Source organism: Artibeus jamaicensis, unplaced genomic scaffold (assembly GCF_021234435.1).
Source record: "Artibeus jamaicensis isolate MK-2021 breed Jamaican fruit bat unplaced genomic scaffold, CSHL_Jam_final contig_415, whole genome shotgun sequence".
Taxonomy (NCBI): Eukaryota; Metazoa; Chordata; class Mammalia; order Chiroptera; family Phyllostomidae; genus Artibeus; species Artibeus jamaicensis.
In genome coordinates this window covers 19,584,097-19,609,734 of record NW_026521823.1, presented here as the reverse complement: position 1 = coordinate 19,609,734, position 25,638 = coordinate 19,584,097, and the positions used below count along the sequence as shown (strand labels likewise).

General features: G+C 38.7%; 1 protein-coding gene across 7 annotated transcripts in view; it reads left to right on the top strand.

The window, feature by feature from the left end:
• KLF12 (KLF transcription factor 12) overlaps positions 1-25,638 on the top strand; it is a 421,617-nt gene that overhangs the window by 80,944 nt on the left and 315,035 nt on the right. Inside the window, exon 1 of one of the 7 annotated variants that reach the window (XM_053665634.1) lies at positions 18,575-19,058. The exons of 5 other annotated variants lie outside the window; for them this stretch is intronic. The gene's annotated coding sequence lies outside the window, so the exon portion shown is untranslated. Of the gene's footprint in view, positions 1-18,574; positions 19,059-25,121; positions 25,141-25,638 lie in introns of those variants that run through there. One more of the 7 variants, XM_037153241.2, reaches the window with a different exon arrangement.

Below are 25,638 nucleotides of genomic sequence, written 5' to 3'. Positions count from 1 at the left end.
AATCAGATGCAGAGTTAAAAACACTGCTTACTAGAGTGCTCAAGGAACTCATTGGTTACTCAATTGGTTACTCATTTTGTGCTCAAGAGCACAAAAAAAAGACCCAGGCAGAAATGAAGGTTACACTAAAGAAATAAAGAAAAATTTACAGAGAATCAACAGTGAAGTGGATGAAGCCAAGAATCAAATCAATGATTTAGAACATAAGAAAAAAACATTCAATTAAAACAGCAAGAAGAAAAAGAATTAAAAAATGTTCATATTATAAAGACCTCTGGATAACTTCAAACATACCAACATTGGAATCAAAAGGGTGTTTCTACCCTTTCTTAGGACAGAAGGAGTGACAGAAGGAGAAGAGAAAGCAAGAAATTGAAAACTTATTTGAAAAATAATGAAAGAAAATGTTCCTAATTTGTTGAAAGAAATAGACATACAAGTCCAGGAAGCCCAGAGAGTCCCAAACAAGATGGACAGAAAGAAGCCCACTCCAAGACACATCATAATTAAAATGCCAAAGGTTAAAGACAAAGAATCTTAAAAGTAGCAAGAGAAAAGCAGTTAGTTACCTACAGGGGCTTCCCCTAAGACTGTCAGTTGATTTTTCAAAAGAAACTTTGCAGGCTGAAGGGACTGGTAAGAAGTATTTGAAGTGGTGAAAAGCAAGGATCTACAAACCTAAATTACTCTATCTTGCAAAGCTATCACTTAGAATTAAAGGACAGGTGAAGGTAAGAATTGAAGGTCCTAGACAAGGTAAACCTAAAGGAGTTCATCATCACCAACCATTATTATATGAAATGTTAAAGGGACTTACTTAAGAAAAGGAAGATCAAAACTACGAACATTAAAGTGGCAATAAATTCACAACTATCAACAATTGAATCTAAAAAACATGCTAAGCAAACAAGCAGAACAGAAACAGAACCTTAGATATTGAGATCATTTGAGTGGTTACAGCAGGGAGGGGAAGACTGGGGGAAGAGGTACAGGGATTAAGAAGTACAAAGTGGTAGGTGCAGAATAGGCAGGGAGATGTTAAGGACAGGATAGGAAATGGAGCAGCCAGAGAATTTATATGCATGACCCATGGTCACGACTAAGGCGGGGGAATTGCCGGAGGGAATGGAGGTTACTGGGTAGAAGAGGGAAAGGGAAATAAATGGGGACGACTGTAATAGCATAATCAATAAAATGTATTAAAAATAAAATAAAAATATAAAAGTCTGTATCATCATCTTCCATCCTTTTATTAAATATGTCACTTTTATAATGTCTAAAACTACTTTGAATTATTTTTTGTTGTTGAATAATAATCCTTTTCCCGTGACATCCTCTTCTTGTTTGTTTGTTTGTTTTTGAATGTTGATAATCTCTGTAACCCCTGGTTGGTTGGAGCACTAAAGAGCCTTCCTCTGCCCTGCGCTGGTCTGTGGGCTTCTTAGCAGGGTCACCCATCTGGGCTTCTATTTGCTGAGACCCCGAGGGCAGGAATATCTTTCGGCTTGATTCCAAGGTTGATTCGGTTCTTCATAGAAGGGCCTTCCAGTCTCCTGCCCGTGGGTGTAGACCAGGCTGCAGTTTGCAGTCTGCATGAGAAGAAAACTGGACATCTCACCATGCAGCTCCTTCCCTCCCTGTCTCCTCCTTCCGTCTGTTCTCGGTGTGATTCCGTCATCCACACGGTGTCCCTAATCTCTCAGTAGAGGCTTTTTTTTTACTCTCACCAGAGAAGAAGCCACTCACTGGTCTTCCGGGACTGGGGAGGGTCGTCTGTGCTTGTTAAGGTAGGGTATCTGGAGCTCTAACTGATGTTCAACTGATCTTCCTTGTTTTAGCTAAATTTAACCTCAAGTCTCCAGTCATGTGGATCTGACAGCTTCTTAGAATCTTGGAGTGGTTTTTCTTTTTATTAAGTCATGTTGCTTCTCAGTTTTTCTCACAATGGACTTAGCTTCATTCTGCTTTCTAGGGCGTCTAAATCATTTACTGTTCTTCCATCTGCTTTTGCCCTTTTTCTTTATTTTTCCCTTTTGCTGTTAATGACTCATCTCACATTCTATGCTTAAAAAAAAACAATTACCTCCCATATTATTTGAATCGGAGGAAGAACAAAAGTCAGTGTGCACAATCAGTCTGCTCTCTCTTTCCCCAAAAGTCCTATTTTCTTGTTGACCATTTGTGTTTCTCTTCTGTCAGTCATATATCCATATGTTTTATGAGGACTTTTAATTGGGTTTCTTTTTCTTTCTAGAATTTCCTTAGATATTCTAGATTTTCATTTCTTAGTGAATGTATATTCTCATGTTAAGTTTGCGCCACATGATAAAGGTCTACTTTCAAATTTTTCACTTTCTAAAATGTGAAATTAGATGTTACAGTGCTGGAGTCTATGCATGTGTTACATGGGAGACCCAAAGCAGAAGCACTGCCGTGATTCGATGCCTTGGTGTTTCTCTCTTTCATTACATCCCTTTAAAGAACACCTCTTATGTAGCATGGCGTTTGTATAAGTTGTCCTGGTTGGAAATTGTAGAAACACAACGGAGGCAGAAGCTGATTGTCCCACAGTGTCTGTTTTTACCTTCTTCTGTGGTAACAGACTAGTTACTTGTGCACATTGAAGGTGACGTGTCTTGCCTGTAGCTGTGGCCAGGCAAGGTCTGTCCAGTGAGATGTAAAGGGGTGTGTTGTGTTGCAGCTTCTGTGAACCCACCTTAAAAGTCACCGAAGCACATTTCCCTCGTCCTGTGTCTTCACCCGTCTTCGTTTCTGTTGTGTGGAATGTGGATGTAATGGCTGGAGGTCCGGCCGCCACAGTGAAGCAGTGGGGTCAAACTCTAGGACTGGTAGTGCAGTGAGCTGGCAGGTGGTGGGGGCCTTGAGAGTAGGGGAAGCAGGACTGCGTACCCTCCCTTGACTGCCTGACTTCGCCGTCTGTGTGCTAGAGATGGGAACTGCAGTCGTGTCTAAGCCACTGTCCTTTTAAGTTTGCCGAGTTCTTGGCTAAACCCAGTCTTAACTGATCTACCAACTCAAATTCGCTTAATCAAAAACAGTTTTATGGTTTATTGACTTACGGAACAGGTTCATCCGAGAGGTAAAGCTGTTTATAAGTACCAGCCCCATGCAGCCATTTAAATTATGTCATTAGAACTCTGTCTCTCTGTTTACTTTAAAGCTTTGTTGTTTCCGCTTGCTTTAGTCTCAGGCTGGTAAAATGTGGCTGCAGCGCAGCTGCCTCTACACAGGGCAGTTTATATGCTCAGAGAGACTGCGCATTTGGCCTGGTTACCCATTCCCCACACCAATCAAGGCAGCTTCTGTGGAGAATGCCCAGATTGGTCAGGTCAAGGTCATAAGCCCCCTCCTGGGCTGGAGGGGAAGAGACATTTTTATCCAAACCCGAGGACTAAGCAGAATTGCTGTGGGGTAAAGAGTGGCTGGTTCCAAGAAGATGCCTGGGAGATAAATGCACGCACATGTCCAGCTGCCCTGTATACAACGGAGCTTCACATTATTATAATTTAAAATATGTATATGTGTGTTTATGTGTATACGTATACATATTTAAATACCTATATAGCCCTGGCTGGTGTAGCTCAGTGGATTGAGCACGGGCCTGGGACCCAAGCAACCATGGTTTGATTCCCAGTCAGGGCACATGCCTGGGTTGCAGGCCAGTCCCCATCAGGGGACACAGGAGAAGCAACCATACATTGATATTTGTCTCCCTCTCTCCTTCCCTTCCTCTCTAAAGATAAATAAATAAATCTTAAAAAAATAAAATAAAAAAATATGTATATATGTTATATATTTAATGTTATATATTATGTACTATATAATATACATTTAAATATATATATATATAACTATCCTGCTTTTGTTTCCCAGGAAAGCCATGAATGTTAAAGTGAGTAATTATAAGAGAACCCATGACAGTAAAGAGATAAGAAATAAAGCTAATATCTATAATGGTATAGTAAGAAAGTACAGAGTAGTCTTTGCCTGTGGAGAGAACACAGTAGTAAGATGATCAGATGAAAATATCTGAGGTTAAATAAAAAGCCCTGTTTCTAAATAGAGATCATTCTGTTAGTGATATGTTCTCATTAGAGTGGTTACAGTGTACCTGAGCAAACCTTCTCAACTCTAGTCTAGAATGTAGCAACCTTATAGGATTCATTTCTGATTTGCAATGTCTTAAGAGTAACTCTCCTCTGTCTCCTGGGAGCCTGTCTGAAGGTCCCACCGATTGTGATAGTTGACCCCAGGTTTTTTTCAAACTGAAAAAACAAATCTCTAAGAACCCCTCAGAATCAATGGAATAATCTCTTTTCTTTTGCAAAACCATGGAAAAGTATAATACTTATTTTTAATCCATTTAAAAAAGTGTTGTAGCCTATGAACTTTTAAAAAAGTTTATAGAAGCTTTAAAAAAGCTTTAAAAAGCTTTATTGGAGTATGATATATAAAATTGTACATATTTAACGTATATAATTTGATGAGTTTGAACATGTGCTTATACCCATGATTCCATCACTGTACTCGAGGTCATAAATGTATCCATCACCTCCGAGAGTTTGAGCCGCTTTGCTTTCTGTGTGGTGGGAACACTGAAAATGAAATCTACGCTCTCATCTAGGTGTGCACGGCTGTAGTGTTAGTGACAGGCCCTGCGTCACAGCTCAGGCGTCTGGAACTTCTTCTTCTTATATAACATGACTTTATGCCCAGGGAACCACAGCTCCCTTCCAGAAACCTTTTAAAACTTTAGCTTTGCCCAGAGAATGAGCCAGGCATTTAAAATAATAAACTTCATTTTTAAAAAAAGTTTTAGATTTATGGGAACTAATGCGAAGGTAGTGCAGAGAATTCTTACATAGCCCACACCCAGTTCCCCTGTTGCTAACATTTTACATTAGTGTGGTATTACAGTTACGGTTAGTGAACGTTATTAAACTGTCCGTCCTTGATTCGGAGCTCTTTGTTTCCACCCGCCGTCCTTTCTGTGTTCTGGGTCCCCTCCAGCTCCCCTCACCACACTTGGTGGTCCTGTCTCTGGCTTGTCTTGGCTGTGACAGTCATCAGGCTTTCTTTGTATTTGATGACTTTGATAGTTTGAAGAGTACTGGTCATGGTCAAATATTTTGTACATTGCCTCTCAGCTGGTATCTGTCTGATGTTTTTCTCATGATCCGCTTGAGGTTACAGGTTGTGGAGAGGAGGATCACAGGTAAAGGACCATTTTCATTACGTCAGGTCAACGGTAGAGACCATCCAAACGACTCGGCACTGCTGCCGTAATGACCTGGCTGAGATCGAGTTTGTCCACGTTCTCCACTCTGTGGTTACGCGCCTTCCTTCTTTCCCTACTGTTCCTCTTTGGGAGGAATTCACTTAAGGAGTACAGAGTTACACTCAACTTTCTTGCGGGCGAAGGGTACACAGCCAGAATATGGAATTCTTCAGTTTATCAGGGTTGTCTCTTCTACCTTATCTATCTGCTTGTCTTCCCAGCTAATCTTCCCCTCCCCTTCCTTCGCAGTGATATTATTGATAGTGTAGACTTGAAAATTTTTATCTTATTTTTAGGATTATAATCTAGTTGTACTTTATTTTGTTACTCAAATTCTTCTAGTTTTGGTTGTCGGGAACTCCTGTACTTGGCCTTTGTATCCCTTTGATGAACCCCTGTTACTGTGTTTTTGTCTGTGTGTGTGTTTATTGTCCTTTTCTGTTCTTCTGGCTCTACAAAAAGCAACATCTCATCTTGTATTTCCTGCCTCAGCCCTCACGTCAGCCATTTCTCCAAGGAGACTGGTTCCTGTTATTGGAGAATGGTATTAGAATCCAAGATCTGGGCGCTGGGTGTGCTTGTTGCTGTTAGGGTGTTGCAGAGCAGGTGTTTTTATTGCCCTGTTTCACAGGTGCAGACGCGGAGCTCCCAAATAACAACGTCGGTGGAGGTGGAGGCTGGGGGGAGTGGTGCTTTGATGGTGGGGTCTAGGCCTTGTGTCTGGGTAATTTTCCTGCCATTCCCTGGCAGTTTGGGGACTGATAGATTTTCATCTCTCACAGATATTTTTGGTAGGTGGTTTATTTTCCTAGGCACTCTGATGAGTCATTTATTTAAGGCCAAAGTGTAAGAGAGTTTTTATTAATGTTCTGACTGTAGAGGTTATTCATTGATTGACCACATTTTTTTTGTAGTTTTGCCAAAAAGACGTGGAAATGAAACATGACCTGCTAGAGAATATTGTATATGACCGGCGACAATATGAATAGATGCAAAATTTCTTACAAGATTGTTGGTAAAACATAGGAGTGTTGAATGGATGTAATGCTTCCCTGCTTGTCTCCCTAAACGGCAGCCACTGTGAGGATCAGCCTACCTTCTTATAACTCGGTCCATTGTCCAATTTTTACAATTGTAGTCTTTATTAAAGACACAAATTTACCTTGAATACAGAAATAAAAACCTTTGTCAAGGAACTCTTCCTAGGAGAAAAGTTTAAACCCACCATGTCTTTTACAGCATCAGTTGCTGTTATCCTTTTGCGTTAGGTAATTCATCAGAGCTGTTCAGAAATGGGAGTTTAGTAGCTTCAACTGGTCCAAGACACTTTCATAATTTGAATTTACTATTTTAGTAAAATATCAAGAAACACTGAAATCATTGCATACCGTGTGCACACATGCACACACACGGAAGTTAATTTCCATTTTTCCCACTGGGGCCTGGAATGAGTTTTGTCATCCCCGTTTTGTTGCCCCTGTTTTATCCCAGACAGGGCGACCCTCAGGCACACTGCTGTGAATTATCCTTTTCTTGTCCTCCTTACTCCACTCCTGCTTAGTCACCACTAAGCATCGCCTGTTCTTCTGAAACATTTGAGTGCATTAATTTTTGATGTTTGAGATGGTTTAATCTGCCAAAGGTTGAGGGTCTTCATTTTTTTCATCTTACCATTAGCAGGATAATGAGAAGCTTGAGCAGCACTAGATCCTTCTTTCATCCAATCTTTCACGTTTACAGCTTTAATGAAAAAATAATATATCGTGAAGAAAGTTTCAGTTTAACCTTGTGGAGAGGTTTTTCAGTTGATTAGTCAGACTCTACTTATATTGCATGGAATCTTACTTTTCCCTTCTACCTTCTTTTTCCTTTTTCTTCCTTCTTGTTTCCTTTTCTTCTTCCTCCTCCTCTTCTTCTTCTTTTTTTCTTGTATTTGGATAATCTTGAGAAAGATCCTGACTAATCATCGTTGCATCTTGAATGTCTGATTTCTGTCTTACTCTGTTTCTTCCCACTTTGCTCCGTCTCCTGGGATATCTAGGTACTAGAAAGTCTTTCCCAGAGGAGATCATTGTGCTGTCTCAGCTGTAATTTGTGCCTCAGCTCATGCTTTTCTCATATTCATTGAAATGCTTTATGAGTTCCTTTCTCTGAAGCGTAGATGTTACCTGTTTGAATGACACATTGCAAATATTTAATGTTACATATTTATGAGGACTTTCTGAATTATTTTGTTACCCTTTTGGACATACTTACCAGGTCTTAATTGATATTAAGACTCAGCAATTCATTAAGTCTTTCAGTCCATTCCAGTGCAGGCAGTAACTAGTATTCTTACCATCCTAACTCCCACAGTGTCTGTCTAACACAGCCTAAACAAAACAGAGCACCTGTCTTGGCTTTGCTTCTTTAAGCAGTGTTTGGGACCCCCTGACCTTTGATAGCATAGTTACAGTGACAACATGGAGCACCGTCTGGCAGGGAGAGATGCTCCTAGTCCACCTCCATCTTTAGGATTGGGTCTTCATGCTGCTAATTGGACTTGAGACCCTGTCTGTTGAGAATTAGTAGATAACCTCATTCTAAATAATTAAGCTGTGAATGACCCATACGCATTAAAGAAAGTAATAACCAATGCCAACACATAGCACCTATGTGTATTTAGCATATGCATGTTTTATATGAAGGAAGTACAATATCATAATCTTCATTTTGTGGATGATGAAATTAAGGTGCGTAGAATTTATGTACTTTGAATGCATTCTACACAGTAACAGGTGTGGAGGCAAGACTGGCCCAAGGCATTCTGACTAAAAAGACTGCTGTAAAAACTTCACTGTCTTCTCCTGACCCCCTATTGATTTTCGTGTGTGTGTGTGTGTTTTAGTTGTATATCAGCAATCTGGGGAAATTTCACTGCCATATCTTTGATTTTGGATTCCTTTTTTACTCAGTTGAGCTCATGTTGGTGATTTTGATGAGTTTAAGAAATAATAGTTATACAGAATCAATCGAACTGTTGAAGTTTTTGTCTTCCCATTCATCAAACTTTTAGCCCATTTGCAAAATGCTTGCGTTTGAGGGTATCAGTTTGAGGTCAGTTTCATTTGATTAATATTTATTAATCATTGTCTCCTGTGTACAGTGTCCCATCTGAGGCACAGTGGTCACAAAAAGGCGAGAGTGATACATCTTTGAATGGGTTGGGACAAGGCAAGTCTCCTCCTTGCCTAAGCACTTCTGTAAGTAACTACACTACAAGGCCTGTGAACGGCCCAAGGTGCTGTGGGGGTTCAGAGATAGTAGAAAATTAGGGCACAATTTCTTTGAGGAAGTTGCTTTACAGCTCAGTTGTGAAGGTGGGATTTCTGCCGGAGGCATTTGAGATGCAGGGAGTGCTGTGAGCAGAGGTGCCGAGGTGCAAAGGTGTGCACAGCAATCGAGTGTGGGTAGGATGTGTTCATGGTGGAGAGTAATTTTCAAGATGTGCTTTGTGACTGGAAGTGTGAATTTTATTTATTCCTAGACGATTGTGGCACTGCAAATGGAAAAGAGCTCAATTCGAGAGTCATTCTGAGAACCTATAGGACTTGGTAACTGAAAGAAAGAGAAAAGTCTGGGTGGAGGAGGAGGGGTCAAGGATGATGTCAAGCTTTTCAGTCAAGGAGACGGTGCAGAGGTACAAGGTATTGCTGATGGAAATCACAGGGGCTGGTTTTCATTCTCACGGCTTTGTTAAGGCACGTAAAAATATTTCTGAGTACCTCGGCTCTTGAAAAACCAGGACCACATGACAATATTGTACATAGGGCGTGCATTTAAGGAGAGGTGACCTCTCCCTCAAGAATTGTGGAGAAAATGCCAATCAATAATAACAGCTTTGTTATGTAGTACATTTTTGTGTGTGTCTAAGTGAGGTATTCTGACAAACCTCTTACTCAATTCTTACTCAATTTGGTGTGGAAATAAGGGAGAAAGTTGTAAGCACGTTGGCACTTGAGTCTATAGTACCAGAAGTCCATTTTATTCCTGAAACTGTTCTTGGCTTGAGGGAGGCCCCTAGGACTCTGGATTTCTGAGATCCAGTCCAGGTCTGCGGGTGTTCAGCGCATCCCCCAGGGGCTCAGTTACTTTTTCAGGAGTAGCGGCTGGTATGTGTTGCACAGTCCTGTATTCCACATCTAGGCAGCACAGGGCACACCTCTCTTCCTTGTCCATGATCTCCATGGAGGTATGAATGCTGTCTGCTCTGAGTGACTGTCGAATGTTTGCACTTGACACTATGCCTGGTACATGGTAGACTCAAAAAAAAATAAATGAAGTGATGATTTTCTCCCATAGTCTGTGGCAGATTACATTTTCAGATGCATGATATTCCACTTGCTTGATTAGGGAAGATTTGAAGTAAGGAACTTACATGTCTGGCTTACCGTTTGCATATTTTAATATGTGATATCTGTAGTCGAATTCTTTTATCCAGAATGCCTGTTTAACACCACACCAACTTTTTGACATGCATGGTTTTTTTTCTTCCTGTGAGAAAAGTTTTTCTTGGCCCTTTATACTTACGAATATATTTTAGATTTTTTTAGGTCAAACACATTTTATTTAACAGGAAAACAAAAAAAATTCCATAACATAGTAAATTATGTTAAGTTTGCCTAAACATCCATTTTTTCTAGTTTTACTGAGATGTAATTGACGTGCAGTGTAATGGCTTGACCTCCTTATATAGTGAAATGATCGCTGCTTTAAGTTTAATTAGTCCCCACCATCTCATACAGAAAGAGTAAAAACAGCAGAGAAAAGAGAAGAAAAAAGATGTTTTTTACTTGTCATGAGAACTCGTAAGATTTACTCTCATGAGTTTGTTTGGTTTCTGAACAAGCTGCAGTACATAATTTATACACTGACAGCTGCAAGGCCCTATTTCACATTGAGTTTTGGGGTGATGGGTCACGTGTGGAAGGTCAAGGGCATCACAGGGTGTCGCTGTGTGCAAATCAGCAGTTGGGTGCAGCCAGTGCTGCCGTCCTCACCTCTGCCCTCTTGAATCCAGCGATCATCCTAGATGAGATTAAAGATCTATGTAGAATTTCCATCTTTATTTAACTGTAGTACATTTTGAAACCTCAAATTGGTCCTTTATTTATTTTCTATTTCCAGAGTCATATTTTTGTAATAAATCTTTATTAAGGCCAAAGTATAATACTGGCATTATTCATTTTTAAATTTTACAGAATTATGTTTTCTTGTGTAACATTTTCAGATACAGTATTAGAAATCTGATGGAACCCAAAGATCTGATTAAGCCAACTTGGCAGAGAGACGGATAAATTAAAATGAAAGTTTTGAGGTATTGTTAACTGAAAATTGAGCAGAATCAAGGAGAAAATGTCTCTTATAAAAATTACATTAAGTTAAAATGAAATTATTTCTTTTATAAAACTTTTCTAGGAAAGTACTTAACATGCAAGTGAATCTCTGGCTGTGTTTTGAAAAGTACTAATCTTTAATTCAGATTAATGTTCTTTCATTAGTTACCTGTGTTTAGGTTCTAATAGTAGGCACTATTTTTTCCCCTGGAGGTTATCACCCCTCAGTTCTACATGTTTTAAAGTGAGCTGTAAATTTAGCTTGAACAATTTCGGTCACATTTCCAAAAACGTATCTCAAAAAGCAATTAAAGAAACCTTGAGATTTTTAAGTCAAACATCAGGACCCCCTTTCTTGTGAAAGCAGCCAACGCACATTGACTGAACGTTTCCCTGCTATGAAGTTAGAAGTGCGTTCAGCAAAATCTTCTCTTCAGGGTTGAGGTTTCTAATGACGTGAATCTTAGGTGAATATGACCGTTTTGTACTTGTCACATATAATTATTTATTTTTGAATAGAATGGTGATTAGAAATACATTTGTTTTCACCTAAAGCTTAACTGTGACCTGGACCAACTGCCGATCGTCCCAGAAAGTGTGGTTGTACCTCCCCTCCCCCCCCCATTCCCCACTTTGCGGTGGGTGACTAGGCCGAGCTCCTCAAGGTCAAAGATACATATATAATCATTTTCTGTCTGTAGCCCCAGCATGCAGAGCAGTGCCAGGCAGCACCAGGAACTTAATAAATGCCGACTGACTACACCTATGTACACATGTATGCACATATGTGTGTATAGCCAACAGTTTTTGTAACTGACAGGTTTTCTTTTTGAAAAATTACTTTGACATAATTATAGGCTCACAGGAACCCCCCAAAGGTCCAATACAGGGAGGTTTCATAATCCTGTGTCCCTTCTCCTACTTTCCCCTCGGTGGTAATATTTCCCTGCAAGACTGCAGTACAGTGTCAAAGCCGTGACAGCGGCATGGTTTAGATAGCACCACCTCTGCGGGCCCTCTTGTGTGCGTGCTCGTGTGTTTAGTTCTGTACAGCTTTTATATGTGTAGATTCATGTAACCACTGCCGCAGTCGATGCCCAGAATGGTTCTACCCCACAAGACTTTCCTGGGCTCCCTTTTGTTGGGTGTCCCCCCCACTCCTTTCCCACCCTCAGTTTTTACTACTGCCGACTTTGTGCTTTGCATTGGTGCATTAACTCGGCTTGTGAAAAATTCTGTTTTTTATTCAAGAAAAGGTTAGCACAACTGTGCTGTTTGTCAGTCTGTAGGTCATCCCTCATGCAGGTCTAGTTTAAATATTTTCTGCTTTAAAGAAACATTATCTTAAATTTGGTTTCCCCGAAGTTCGAATTGCCAGCCTTACCATAATGGGAGTTCACTTCCATCAATCAGAACTTACAGACCATGGGATGTGTTCACATTATCCAGAAAATGGCGATGTGGCAAAACATTAACAGAATGTTAGTAACGGGGCTCCACAGCATTAATGAGTTAAATATTGACACGTACATCTTAGAAAGTGATCTCACGAGCACACAATTGGTGCGGCCTCCCATGCAGTGAACTGGGGAATCCAGTGGATTCTAACAGCTGTGAGTAACTGAAGCCGTAAAGATGGGTTCCCGCAGCAGGCCAAGTGCACCTGTATGTGCTGCTTGTGTCCAAAGGGAATCGTCCCTTGGAGTGAACCTGGCAGGTTGGGGAAGACGTAACTGCCATGTTTCTGTAGGGAAGAAGGAAGTTTGGGTGTAGATGGGAGAAAACCAGGTGCTATGAAAGGCTTTTGTTTAGGAAATAGTTGGGAGTTCTGAAAACGCACATCTTTTACTGTCCTCAGAAAGATAAAAATAGACAGCATGACGCTTGGGCTATAAATTCATTACCGTGAGACCTGTGTTTGGCATGACAGAGAAGGCACAGACTCTCCCTCTTTCTTCCCTCACCTGCTTATTCTTTCCCATTTTATTATGCTCCTAAAGGAAGCAGCGGAAGTATCTTTGGAATTTCATCTTGGGGAGTGAAAGGACCTTCTCCCGCTGACTCTGCTTCTTACTTTTCTTCCTTCCAGCCTCCCTTGGCCCCACCCTGGAGCTCCTGCTGGGCAGAAGTTAGCATGAAAAACCTGTTTGGTAAAGAAAAGCCTCCAGGCGACACTCCCTGGGCCTTGGGATAGAAAAATATCGCCACCTCCTCAGTTTTTAAAAAACCTTCCGTCTATCTTGAGAACACAGTGTCCTGGCTGGGCGTGTTCTGTGTGCCTGTGTGTGCACTGTGAGCGGATCCGGGAGCCTGCTGGTGGGCGCGGGGACGCCATGTCTGGGTTAGTGTCAGGCGAGGCTTTTAAAAATAGCTTGTTTTTCATTTTTTGGAACATAACCTCCCTGTTCCAGTTTATTAACAATCAATTTCTAACTCTTACATTTGGTACTGTGGGAAGTTACAAAAGCCTTTATCTTTGAAGAACTGGTAGTCTCTTCAGAGGATTTAAGTGTAAGTGGGAGAGGAAGTGATTTGCCAGTGATGCAAAATCATTGGCTCTGGGATGTTTAAGCACCCAGGGAATACATTATAGGCAGGGTAGAAGTGGCCTGTGTGCAGTCTGTGAAGACTTAGTGCACATGGATATCAAGATGGTTCATAAGTTGAGGAATGATGGGGTTCGAAGAAGGGAGCATTCAGAGAGGCAGGAGGTAGGGATTCGGCTGTGTGCTGGGTGGCCCGTGTATGACCTCGATTTGAGGCGTGGTGAGGTGTCCTGGGTTCAAGTCCTTCCACTCACTAGATCAGTTCATTCAGATTGAGTTCCTTCTCCGACTAAAATCCCTGCCCTGCACTAAAGTTGCTAATACTAAATAAAACAGTGTTTATAAAAAAGCTCTACAGAATGAAAAACTCTATACAGATTTGAGTTATTGTTGTTTGATTACCCGTCATACAAATGAAGTGTTTTTTATTTCTTTTGTGTACAGTAATTTAAAACTGAAAAGAGCTTGAAAGGCTGCTGGTATTTATGTATTTTTAAGAACATGAAATGATACTGAAATAACATAATTCAGCTGATCGCTGTAGGGTGAAATATGTAGTCCTCTTTCAGATGATTTAGGGTGAAATGTGTAGTCCTCTTATCAACCCATCAGGAATGAATTTTTAGAATGATTATGACCCTCTTTAGCTTTTCTAAAATTGTGTGAGGGATATATTGATTATTTCCAAAGAAGGACTATGTACCAGCATTATGTTTGGCCTCAGCCTGACTTTCTGTTTTTCTTAGCAAAATAAACTAATGGGAACCAACAAGAAACCAAAGCTATCTCTGGACCTGCCCTCCCTCCCGGGATCTCCTGTATATATGTCAGCTACTACTTTGGGGGTCAAAAGTTGTCATCAAATTAATGCAAATAGATGCATCCTTTCCAACTGAGATCTGCTATAGAATAAAGGGAAAAGGCCTTAGCACTTTGTACCAGGGACCTCGTGAGACCATTTTCCATGAACAAGTTCTATTTGCGTACAGGTGTGGAGTGAGCTGTGGGATAGATAGTCCTGCAAAGCGCCACAGAGGCATGTGAACCAGGATACAAATATGAAGCCTGTGCATATAATGTGCCGTGTTAGGTATTCTACTCTGGAAGCTTAGATCAAGCTGCTGGTATATTATCCTTAATGCAGTGATCTGCCGAGGCCTTATGCTTTGTGCAAACGAGATATTTTCAGAATGACACTCTAGATGTCAAATACATCTCCCTAATGCTCTGCTTCATAAAAACGGAATCAGAGGAAGATGCAAAAGGTACTAAAGTAAGATTTAGGCGAATACTTTTACAAATCTGGATGAAGGAGATATTTCTAGAGAGACACCAAATCCAGAAATCCTGGATAGATTGATATGCTTGACTGAAAAATTAAACACATCTCTGCAATAAAAATCTTTGTAAATGTAAAAGTAAAACCATGATCTGGAAAAAACTATCTGTAATGTGTGACAGTGAAAATTTAATATTTTTAAGGAAGAAAACTGTTAGCCTGAATGAGGCAGCTGCCCCAAAATAAAGATGGGAGAAGATTTAAACAGGGATTTCCCAAAAGAAGACAAAGACTAGTGAACTGATGAATGGATGTTTTACCTCACTGGTAGTACAGAGTAGAATCATTTTTTCTGCTTTCAGATTGGGTAAGATAAAAAGATGGCCCTACCAAATACGGAGGGCGCCATGGTCAACACGCGTGTGTAAGCGCTGACAGAGCAGGTGTGCACTTACCTTCCTAGGGTAGGAGGAATAAACATTTAAAAACTTGTACCTCAAATTTTACTTCTGGAAATGAACTCTGAAAGTGTAATTATGAAAGGTGCAAAGATTTGGCTGCAATTATGTTCACCAGAGTTGTTGTTATTAAAAATTGGGAAGCAGTCAAAATGCCCAGCACCTAGTGGAATAAATATAGTCCATTGATATAAGGAGCACTACACTGGCATTAAAATGTTTTTGAATTTATCAACCAGGAAGTTTGTCTACCAGGTACTTCCAACTGAGGGACACATATTGAAAAGGCCTTCATATCAAGGACATAGAGGGACTTAGAAAATTTGCTGTATGTTACATACTTTGCTAACTGCCTTCCTTTCTTATCTTAGTTACTGATCACAGTGTTCCTCAGAGTAAATATTAGCCCACTTTACAGATTAGTAAACAGAATCATCGGGGGCTAAAGAGCCGTAGGAAGCAGGAAGCCAGGATTTAATGAGCAGCTTGCGTGTTTTGTACCTCTGTGCGTGCGTACGCATCTCTGAAAGGGCAGACACCAGATGTGATAACAGTGCTGGTGTTTACTATCTGCCACGAGTATCTCAAGTGATTTTAAACCTTCCTATTTATACTCGTGGGCATTATCTGAGGGTTTGGGGTATGTATGCATCTAGAACTTTTCTAATCAGAAAAAAAGCAAAGCTATTTTATGTTTGTATTAAATAACAAAGAGTGGTTTTTAGAAGGGCAGGCAGCACCAGTTTTGATTTGTATGTTTGTCAAGCGTTATTTCATAAGAGATGAAGAAAAATGTGTGAATGATTAGCAAGTGCAGGTGGCATTTTTAGTAACATTTGTGAGGTGTTGGACATTAGGAATTAGTAATTGATATTTTCTCAGATACCAAAAAACTGAGGGTTAAAGAAAAAACAGTTGAACATTAAACACATATATTAGTTTTAAAATGTAAATACTTTTCTTGAAAAAAAAGTCTTATCAGTAATTTAATATTTTTACTGAGCCATCAAGTATTTACTGAATACCAAGATTTTCTAGGGATAAAGAAGAATGTAAAATGCAGACTTAACAATCTAGTGGTGGAAAGAAAATGTAAGAAATGGGAGTCCATACTTAAGACAGTATATAATCAGGTGGTGAGTTGTAAACTTCAGAAGAAAATCCAGAAATGAGTCCACCTTGTGAGGGTAGGGTTGTATGTAAAGTGGATAATGTTGACTAATACTCATGTGTACTTGGGAAGGTGTATGGAGAAAGGAAGCATGGGGCTGACGCTGAACTTGGGATGGGTTAGTAGCTGAGCAAGTGGCAGAAGCAAGAATGAGCAGAATAGGGGCAGGCCTGTGGCTCAGTAGTGTGCAGTCAGGGGCTGTGGGAAGTAAGGTGACCCGAGGTAGGTTACAGAGAGCTTCCACGGTGAAGCATTTATGTAGAAGGTACAGCATGTACATTAAACAAGTTTTTCTTCAAGGCCTTTTACAAAGCTTAATTGTATTTGTTTTCTAGAAGTTTCTCTTTAGTTTTATATATTAAGGGAAAAGTCCTTTAATCAAGAAGAGCCTGTGTCTGACACGTTTGGACGTACCTGTTACACATCACAGGATTTTATTCTCAGTTTTCAAACTATTCTGATAACATTAAGAGTATTTAATGGATTTTACATGAGAGATAGAAGAGCTGCCCAGTCAGATCGGTGTTCTACACCCTTGTGAACAGAGCACTTCACCCCAAAACTTGGGTTTGGTTGGTGCTTCGCACTCATGTAGTTTGACTTCCCACCTCAGTCAAAAAATTTCTTCTATAATAATTCCCGAAGGGGGTTATTTCCTACTACTTGCCTAAAATAATGAATAGAAAGAGAAAGAGAAACACTTGCCTTGCTTCACCCAACATCTTAAGTAGCGTTTTATCTCTTGAAACATAGGGTGGAACAAAAGTAGGTTTATAGTTGTGAGGATGAGAAATGCAGAGTTTATTCTCGTGTTGTTTACTAATTGTATTATTTTTCCATATGAACAACTAAAAAGGTATTTTTGTCCCATCCTGTATATGAATAACTGAGTGAAAATTCAAAAGCACACACGTGTTTTTAAGAAGATACGCACTTACTGGGAAAAGATGGTGTGGAACAGTAAATTACCAGTTAGGTCATTTAATCTTTGAAATGCTTTTTAAAAAAATATTTAAAATCTTTTATTGCAACATGAAAGACTCTTAATTTGGCAAATTGAATATTGATTTTTGTTAGTGATGTATAAATATTTCAGCTCCCTTTCTTAAGTAAGGTAAATAAGTTGTCACTTGATCTTTTGCTGTGACTATAAAAATAACATAGCAAACGTGAAGTAATATGTTTATGTTCTGTTGACTATTTTATTTAATTGTTTTGTAATGTACTCTATATATGAAAGTAAGGTGATCTGTGACTTAACAGGTAGCATATTAAGGGCATATATAAAAAGTCATAAATTTTGGCTTGGTAAAAGATCACATCTCTTTTATAGTGATGCTTTCAATCAAGTTGCTTGTTTTCATTAGTAAAATAATGAACAATTTTATGCCTCATACAAAAACTAGATCATTACCAGTAACATACATATACTCTAAGTGCAAGAGACCTATGATGATAGTTTCTCATGAACCTAGAATTAAGATTAATCCAGTTCTCTGCACCTGAGATCTTCTCCTATCAAACTGAGTTATATACTTGGTGTTCAACATACGGTGTATTGTTGGCACAACTGGTCATTCAGAACAAAGTACAAGACACCATCTCTGTATTTGTTGAATGTAAATTTAATGCACAAAGCCATTGGAACAAAAGAAATGGCAGGAATGGAATTTAAATCACATACAATATCAGATACAAAGCTAGACTGATCGAGTAAATACGAAGGGAGACTTAGTTAAGGAAGGCAGTATGGAGAAAGTGAGAATTTCAAAAGAGCGTGAAGGTGGGGATTGGTGGACAAAGGGAGGTTTCCGTCTAGAAGGAAGGGTGAATTGTCTGTGAACCCATCAAGACCGGGACGGTTTAACCTAATCTTTGTAGATCCAGGGTATAGCATAATAATGCCTTGTACTTATTGGTGCACACTTCCTCCTCTGCCTCCTATTTTTATTCCATATGGTGCCTTTCAGATATCAAAAATTCCAGAAAGTAGATTTTAACTATTTATAGTATAGTGTAGTGGTTCAAAATTCAGTTTGAAATTGGAGAGCATGAAGTTGAGTCCAACCTTAATCACTTGCTTTCATCTCTGTGATGTTAGGCAACGTCTTTACCTTGTTAAGATTTCCTCATTTGTTAAGTGGTATAGGAAGAAAAATATCCAAACTTGCGATTTTCATGATAAGTCTTTCAAAGCCTTCAGCACTGTTAGCTTCAATGTTACCTTTAAGTAAAAGAGACATAGAGCTATGGCAGAATGCTGCTTTTGTGGTCTGCATTAGCATATAAATGTTTTCTTTATGGTCTGCCATAAGCTTCCATGGTGCGATGCTAAGTGGCTTGAATATTATCTATAGAATACAATCGTTTTCTCTATAAATTATATTGACTGGAAGTGGGCCAGGGTCAGGGAGGGTGTGGGAGGGAAGCGAAAGACAGCCAGGTTTTTGTTCTGGAACAGTGGAGCTTTCAGAGTTGGTTTTTTTTGTCCCTTCCATATGTAGGTAATTTAAAATTTTCTGAAAACCCATCTTCAGCTAAGGCGAGATAGCCCTTTGCTGATGAAAGCCATTGGTGTTTCATGGACCCGAGAATGGTGTGGGTGAAGCCCCTGTGTGATTCAGCCAGAGGGACAGAGAGGTGGGGCCACAGCGTTTTCCCTGTGTGGGCAGAGTACTGCCTGGCTTTCTCCAGTGGCTCCTTCCTGATTCTTTTCAGCTTTATCCTAAGAAGTAGCCCTTCCATCCTCAGTGGACTGCATTGTTGGTGAACTTCTCCTTGGTTTCCTGTTTGCCCGCGAGCCCTCTACCGCAAACCAAAACATGCCCCTTGCCCCACTTTTCAGCCCTGGCTCAGCTTCATTCCAGTTCCAGATGTAGGAATCTTGGCGAGCGTCCTGACTGCTTATGTTTGGCCATCAATTTATTCAGGTAATTCAAGACAAATAATGACTTAAAACATTTTAAATGTGATATAAAAACATCTACCAGAGAGTTACAGGGGTAAAATTCACATTTATTTATAAGAAAATGCAGAATTACAAAGAACTTAGACTCATCCGTCGGTGAGCCTGAAGTAGCCACTCTCTTTTATCCCCACACTTCTCTTCCACTGCCTTGCACTTGGCTCTGGTTCTGCACTTCACCGTGGTCTATATTAGAGGTAAGATTTAGTAAGTTATACTCTTGGGAGATTAAGTTACAGAACTTAACCCACATAGGAAAGCAGTGATTTTGTTTAGGAAGGGAGCTAACTGTGCAGGAGCTGATTAAAAACAGGCTCTTTCTAGAGGCCAAGACTTACCTTCTGTGTAGAACAAGACATGCTTAGAAAAATATGTGAGAACAAATAGTAAGAGTAATACTGGGTGTACAAGATGCACAAACCGACTCATCGATCTTCCTAAATACTGCAAAACAAAACTACTTTTAGACCGTAATAAAGAATTGGAAGCTTTTATTTGAGCTGCAGTTGCGAGGCAGCGGGGCAGCACGCAGTGCAGGCAGCAACCTAAACTGGGTTTTACCGAGACAAAGAGGAGTCTGCCTTTTTAGCACAAGTTCCCACCCAGGTCCCCAGTTAGGTTCCTTTTCTGTACATGAGGTATCTAACCTGCAGTTGTGACTGGTCGGCAGGTCTCAGTCCATTGGTAGAAAGACAAAGCCAGGGCCCCCCCCCCCCCCCCCCCCCTAGTGACTGACTCAGATGTCAGCAACAAGCAGAGCATAGTGTGGGGAGCCAAGTTTTCAGTCTAGGATTCTTCCTCGTACACAGATTATAGGAGAAGCCCAGCAGCAAATGGGCCCCTAGGCTTTTATTATTTATAAAATTTGGGCCTTTTGTCAACCTTTTGTTAACCACCTCAGCAAATAAATTCCTTCTCATGGGGTTCACATCAAATGTATCTTTCCTCTTAGGCGCACCTTTATACATCATACATTATTCCTTAGAAATCCCAAGTGGCTTATGCACCAAAGCAAAAACTGAAAACATGTCTGATCCAGTATATTCTGGCAAATTATTCCTGGGGTAGCTAGTCCAACATAAAGGGTAAATGGATCAGGAAACATGCCTGTATTAATTTCATGATCTTAAAAATAAAATACCCAGTGGGACCCATTTCATAGGAAATATGTCAAAAATAAAGATGGCTGATCACGATAAATTTTCTTGTCATGTGGTTGAGCAGCTCTTCCTATTCCAGAAGAACAGAAAAAACAGCTGAGGGAAAGCAAATCTAGGGGGACTATATAAAGAAATATATGTATTGGTTTTATATGATTTATAAATGTTTACTTTCTGAAGTTTTGGAGAACGTACGTAATAAAGGATCAAAACTTGGTTCAAGTCCTACTTCCAGCATTTGTTAGGGATTGCATGGTCTCCACATAAACCTTTGGACAAGTTAGATTTCTAACTGGAGCTTCAGTTTCCTCATCTATAACCTGCAGTTACTAGAATTGCCTCATTGATAGTTTTATACTGAATGTGAATTGATAACTATATGAAACATCTCGCAGGGTGTCTAGGTATATTAGTACTCAAATGAATGTTAAGTATTTTTTTTTAAAGCAGGGAGGAAGGATCATCAAGGAACATGTTTAAAGGTCACACGGTCAAAGCCAAAGGCGGGCAGGATTGAAGGGGGACAGTAGATATGGGTGGAGTGGGGGGATTGGAAGGGTAATGGAGACAATTGTACTTGAACACATTAACAGATTTTTTAAAATTTATTTAAAAATTATAGTTGACACACTATTGTGTTGTTTTTAGTGCACAATACAGTGATCGGATGTTTATGTGCCTCATGAACTGATCACAATAGTTCTAGTAAGCATCGCTGTGCTTGTTATGAAACTACAGCTTATTCTGTTAATGGCCATTTGTACTTCTTAGTTCCCTTCACCTTTTTTGCCCATCCTCCTACTCCCCTAAATGTTAACTATTAGTAGTAATAGTAATAATAATAATAATAGTGATCATTGCAAATTTTTTTATACATCATACATTATTGCTGGTTTTTCTCTAGAGTTTTGTAGTTGCTCAAGCATGTCCATTTCATAATTGGTCCTATATGTAGCCTTTACAATATTTGGAAAATGCTTTTTAATTTTATTTTTCTATTTTTTTATTATATTTCTCTTGAAATGATGTGATGTTTTTAACTTTTTTCCTCTTACTGTAATACTCTGCAGCACATAGTAAAATGCTTTTTAAAATTCTGTTAACATAAAAACTAATTGAACAGTTTAAATCTTGAAGCATTTTCCCCCTGAGGACCATGTTTATTGTATTATTTATTAATAGAGACAAATTCTAGGAGTGATGAGTAATCTTTATTAATCTTGCTTGATAAACACATTATTTGTTATTTATTAATAACAGTTATTTAATAAATCTTTGTTAACAATATTTACTATTAAATCCTATTAATCTTTATAGTTTTTCAATAAACGTTGCCATTTGAAATCTCTTTATTGATATTAGTGTTTTAAAAATAATATTAGGAAATATAAAAATACATACTGTATCTGTTTCTTACAGAAGCATTATGAAGTGATGTCAGTAAGGCAGACTAAGGCAGAGGAAAAAACAAGCCTTACTCAAGGCATCACACCACACTTATTAAACAAATGTTTTTGTGTATTTTACTAATGCTTCCTCACATGCAGGTCATTTTTACTTAATATTGCTCTCCCCCCACCATTTTTCTCAGATGCAGATTATAATGGCAGCGTAATAGTCCATTATGTTGTTTTACTATAATGAAATTGGCCATTTCCTTGTGGTGAACTGTTTTGAGCTTTTAGGTTGCAAATTGTATTTCAATGAGTTTTCTATACTTATAGTTTTTTTCTTTTTTTAAAAATAGAATTAATTAAGAAATGTTATTACTGGGTCAAAAACTATGGACTAATTTCCAGCATGACACATGAGTGCCTTTCGGCTGGGTTCCGGTAGGTGGTCTTGTGAGAAGCAATGTATGAGTGAAGTCATTTTGATCACTCCCTAGCCATGGAGATAATGGGTATTTGTTTTAAACTGGTTAATTTATTGATGCGATGTATATGTCACCTTTCGTTAGTTTTTTGCCAGGGATGGAAATGAACTTGCTGAGGCATACTTAGTTTCTGATTGAACCAGATGGTTACATTTTGTGATTTTTCTGAAGTTAGTTGTATAGTTATAATAAAGCACACATAATTAGAACTAATTTAAAGAAAAACTCTTTAGTGCTACTTGTTGACTTTTTATGTGATGAATTTTATGCATGTAGTTGAAACTACTTACAGAAAAATTTTAAGGTCTTTGAAGTTAAAAATACCTTTAAAAATACCTCCTGCTTATAGATCCAATTACTGATTATTTGACTTAGTGTAACATTTGCATTAAGCTCATTTCTGTCTGAAGCCCCAGCTACCAAATACAGAATTGGAAACCACTGTTTTTGTTTTATGAGCATCTAAAAATAGCTGTAGGGGATCTTTATGTTTAGTTTTACTGTTAGGGCAAACTACACAGAGACTTTCTCCTTAGCTTGCCCTCTGTTTTTTTCTAATTTGCAGGACAGATCTCAGTATTTACTGACACTCTTTTCCCCCAAGACAAAAATGTAGTCGTGTTGGATGAAGAGACATAAACGAGTAAGGGAATATACTTGAGATGTATCATTACATTTTTTTTAAAGCAGGAAAGTGCGAGAACTAGAGAGAAAAGTAAATAAGAAGAAGCAGATCAGGGAGAAACATACAGAAGTATGGAGGGGAATGTACGTTGGTTTTTCACTGCCTTCCAAATCTTTGCGAATTCTGTAAGTGGTAAAATAGCCTGCCCTTTAGGTTTATTGACATCCACTTGATTTGTATTTTTGGTCTGACTAACTCTGCATCTCCTTTTCTTTGTTCTTTATTTTATTTTTAAGAAAAAAAAAAAACGCTGGTTTTTTTCTGTCCTGCTGTGGAGCCCAGCAGCCCCAGGCCTGCAACCTCCCCGCATGAATGTGCACTTCAGTGGCACCGCTTCCTGCCTGAAACCAGAGGCAGGCCCGGGGCAGGTCCAGATTCACACAGGAAAGAACCTGAAAAGTTTCAGGGCCATGTGACTTCCTTGTGGGACCAGCTGACCACCTCAGTACACACGGGGGGGGGGGGGGGGGGTCCCTTCCTTCCTTCCTTACCTTTTGACCTCCCAAAGGTCTGAGATTAGAGTGGCTAGAAAATTTAAAAATCCATGTAACCATATTCCAGCCACAAATTACACAAGATTGGAATTGAGGTTCAGAGTCAGCTGGATTGAAATCAGGGTGAATAATACTGATATTTGATTCCAAGTCAGGTGATTTATTTTTTATTGTAGTAAAATACACATGACATAAAATTCATCATTTTACCCATTTTTTATATATTTATTTGACAAAGTTGTAGCTTTTCACACTGCACAAAGTATTTTTCTAAATAATGGAAATTCAGAGATAAACAGGACCTGCTTCTTGGCTTCAAACAGTAAGAGTAGAGTTTAATTCTCATATTTTCACATAACTGTCTTAACTTTGAAATAGGTGCATATGTATGTACATTTGTGCATTTGTATGTATGTGCATATGTATGTACAAAGACAAACACCATTCCTTTCTTATTTTATGAATAAAAGTGTAAATATCACTTCATCTTCATTTTGTAATTTGGTAAGGTACATATGACATAAAATTGACCTTTTAGCCATTTTGTAACATACAATTTAAGGTGATTTTTATTCACTGTGTAATTTAAGCTTCCAAGGGAATTATGTAAAATTTTATTAGAGAAGAATGAAGCTAAAAAAGAAGTTGATTTGCAACTCTTTCACTTTTTTGAATTAACTGATTTCTGTCCTCTTCCACCTTTTTTTTAATGTGTATTTTGGTAGTTGAACTATTGACAGATTCTTTTAAACCTGATTTTCCTCTGCTATAGATAGAGACCTTTTTATTTTCTCCAGTTCTTAAAGCAAAGATGATTTTTTTCATGGGTTTTATTTGCAATCTATGTGCAGTCATTTATAATAATTTATAAAAATACAAATGTGAATTTGACAACTGTGGATATATTTCAGTTGTCATGAATTGTGATTATTAATACCATCAAGTTGTGAGTAAGGGTACCTAAAATTCATCTACATTATCGGAAAATTTTTAGCAAATCTAAATTATTTAAGGAAGTAATGTTTGTATTTTCCAAATAGTATTTCTTTCTATTGTAGGGACTGTAATGGAGTGAGTATATATGGCTGTAATCAAATTAGATGCCTGATGTATCTACTCGGTCTCTTCATTTAGATATATCTGCAGTCATCTGGTTACTCATCAGATCAATCTAATTCATTTCATTTTGCTTTATTGATTGATGATATAGTCTGCACGATTTTGTATTTATGACAGTGACTATTTATAAAAAGGCAGAACATAATCTTCATATCTGTATTCCCTTGTGTATCTTTCATGCTTAATTATATGTCAGAAAGCTATTACTATGGGCTCGACAGACCTACAGCAATGAGGTACCAGACCTTTGCACCTATTTAGACTACTGGTTGATATTTTAAACTATGAAAAAACCAAAATAAAATGTCCAGTATGTGTAACGTACTAATGTTCATAACCAATTGCTGGCACGATTATGAACCTTCAAAATCAGTTTGAAGACAGCAGTAAATGAGGCATGGAATGTATTTGGACACTTCCTCTGGGTGGAGTTAGCAACACAGGTTTCTTTAATTGGAAAGTAGAAGTAACTGGGAAGGAATGGCATTTGCATAAAGGCACTTCCTTTTGCCACCTTTGTTTTTTTTTTTTCTTTTCAGAAGTGTGGTTTAATCTTGCTCCCGTTATTAAACTGCTTTAAGCTTCTTTCCAAGTATTGCAGCCAAACCGAAGGATTTATTTCCTCACCTGTACTCAAAACCACTGCCATCAAACAGAGTAAGCGAGACAAGCAGTGGAGATGCAGTCCCCTTGCATTCGTCATGACTTCTAAGGTATTTTAAATACCCGAGGGAGTTTGCTGCTTTAAACTCTACTATACATAAATTATTACCTGAAAGTGTTTGTCAGAGATCAAATTAAATGTCAGCCTCGTAAGTGGAAGAGATTGTTTCCTCCCTGAGCTATGTATGTTATGCAGGGAGACTACTGCCTTCTTTATGTTTAGATCTTACTGCATTTAGGAATACAGTGAGTTATTAAAATTAGAAAACTGTCAGAGAGGAGGTGGGTGCTGTTTTTTGTAGCAGTTCAAATATTTATAGTCGACTGAAGCCGAAATAATTTAATTGATAAAAAATCTCTTTGGTTACTTGGAATTTCTCCTAATTTTCAATGTTTTAGAGAGTTTTTTTTCTTCCTTAATGCATTTTCATTCATTAAAACAAAATTTGGCTACCCATCTCCCTTAAAATAGTGTTTAAATGAAGAATACTTCTTTATAGGATACTTAAGGCCACAGAAGATGAAATATATTGGAAGCAACTAATTTT